Consider the following 2,626-nt stretch of genomic DNA (forward strand, 5'->3'; position numbering starts at 1 on the left):
AGACACACACCTCTCTAGGGGACAACTAGTGTGTTGGTTGTCCCATTCGACCCCCATTTTTCTTCACAAATCAGCGTGTGGCATCTTCCTTGCGCTTTCAAACAAAGTACTGACAACGCTTCTATCTTCCCGAAACAAGATCTGAGTTGGGAGAAGCTTTCGACCCAAGTTCGTTCTCAAGCAGTGGTATATGGCACAGTAGTTGTGCCTTCGCTTTTAACGTTGGAAATTTCCTGCGTCTTCTTCCCTGTAGATGGCAGTGGAAAGACTATTTCTCTCTACCGCTTTGTTCCTTGAGAGGTGAGTGTGAGACACTTACACATATATCTCAAAAGGCGTCATGCTTCCCGCACCGAGAGGTGAGCACGAAATCGTGTTGGACGTGGCCTTGTTTCTCTGAGTTCAGTGGAAGGCGCTGCTGAGGCTAGCTCACGTACCTTTGAAGGCCCTTCCAACTTCATGACACAAGACTTTCGTGGAGAGGGACCCTCCACACACCGTGTTCCTCACTGTAGTGTATCGCGCTTTCCGTCTCTTTTCTCTCGCCCTAAGCTTTAACAAGGTGCTTCCATCCGTACGGAAAGGGCTGGTCGTCGACGGACGGCAACCCTCTAGATTTGTTCTTAGAGTCAAACACCCGTAGGCAAGCCTCCTTACGCTTCCTCACATCATACCTCTCCATACTCATCCTTCTTCATGGAACGAACAGTAGACACATTCGAAACGGACGGCCGACTCTAGGGTACGTCCCTCATGCCTCCACACCCACGACGGAAAACACTTTTATCTTCCTGAAACAATATGATAGCTGAGGGCAGACTTCTTCACAAGGGGTTCGTCAAGCACCGTCACAGGGCACGGCACCTTCTTTATGCCTTCACACGTTCATGCCAGAAGGCCGCTCATACGCAGGTGGTGTATGGCTTTCCAGGACTTCCTTCTCACACTTAAAGGCATGACCTGTTCCCTCTGCTGTCTCTCATACTCTTTGAAAACGTTCCTCGCGGAACAAGATTGGAATGGCGAGGGACCATCTACCCTAAGTATGTCTGTGCCACAGGCACGGGGCACATTCCTCGCGCTGCCACACTTACGTTGGAATAGACGAGCATTTTCAGGGAAGGTGTTAGTAGAAACACGGTTTCTCTGCAGTGGTGTTTCTTCAGACTGAAGTGCACGCCGCCTGTTTCGGATTCAACACATACCTGTTGTGACTATGTTCTCCCCGTGACGCCAGAGGTCAGCTCGAAGTCGCCTTCGACACAGACTTGTTTCGCGCAGTTTAGTCTGGGGCTTTCCTTTGGCGAACTCACGTACATTTGGAAAACCCTTCTAGCGTCGTGACCCATGGTGTTCATTGAGCGAAGCCCTCCATACCACGTTGTTCCACGAGGAAGGCCTATCGGGCTTTTCCTCTGCTTCCTTTCATACTTGGCGTAAAGCCGCTTCGATCCTTCGGAAAGGAGAAGGGAGTCGAAGGACCGCTCCTCCACAGCATTGTTTTTGAGACCTAAGTGTAGAGCTCGTTCCTTACGCTTCCTCCGATTTCCAGACACACACCGCTCTAGGGGACAACGTGTTCGTTGGTGGTCACATTCGACGCACATTTTTCCTCACAATTCCGCGGATGGCATTTTCCTGACGCTTTCACACGAAGTCCTGAAAACGCTTGTCTCTCCCTGAAACAAGATCTGAGTTGAGAGAAGCTTGGGACACAACTCCTTTCTCAAACAGTGGTATATGGCACAGTAGTTGTGCCTTCACTTTTAACGGTGGAAAGTTCTTCCATCTCTTCCCTGTAGGTGGTAGTGGAAAGACTGTTTCCCTACACTTTCGTTTCTTGAGAGGTGAGTGTAAGACACTTACCTTCTATAGCAACACACACATACCTCCAAAGGCTTCTTTCTTCAAGAACCCAGATGTTAGCACGAAAGCCTGATGGACATGGCCTCGTTTCTCAGAATTCAGTGTAAGGCTACTACCACTGAGGCTAGCCCGCGTACATTGGAAGACCCATCCACCTCCACGACACAGGACTTAATGGAGAGAAACCCTCCGCCCAACGTGTTCCTCCCTGGACGGTATCGCGCGTTCCATCTCTTTCCTTTCACACCCGGTTTAACAAGCCGCTTCCACCCTTACGAAAAGAGACGGTAGTCGAAGGACGCCAACCCTCGAGATTTGTTCTTAGAGGGAAACAGGCGTATGCCATCTTCCTTGTGCTTCCGCACATCATACATTTCCATACACATCTTTCTTCATGTCACGACGGTAGGCACATTCGAAACGGAGAGCTAAGTCTAGTCTATGTCCCTTACGCCTTCACACCCAATACGGAAAACACTTTCCTCTTTCCTGAAACGATATGATAGTTGAGGGAAGCCTTCTTCACAAGTGGTTTCTCAAGCACCGTCCGTCACAGGGCACATTCTAGATGCTTTCACCATTTCATGCTAAGTGCTTCTCATCCTTACGTGTATGGCTTTCCTGACGGATTTCCTTCTCACCCTTGAAGCCGTGACCTTTTCCATCTGCTCTCTCATACTCTTGGAAACACTTCCCACGGAACAGGATTTGAATTGCGGCAGACATTCTACACTAATTACTTCTGTAGCACAGGCATGGG

Source organism: Eumetopias jubatus, unplaced genomic scaffold (genome assembly GCF_037043125.1).
Source record: "Eumetopias jubatus isolate StellerSeaLion01/CBP00866 unplaced genomic scaffold, mEumJub1_p1.0 scaffold_175, whole genome shotgun sequence".
Lineage (NCBI taxonomy): Eukaryota > Metazoa > Chordata > Mammalia > Carnivora > Otariidae > Eumetopias > Eumetopias jubatus.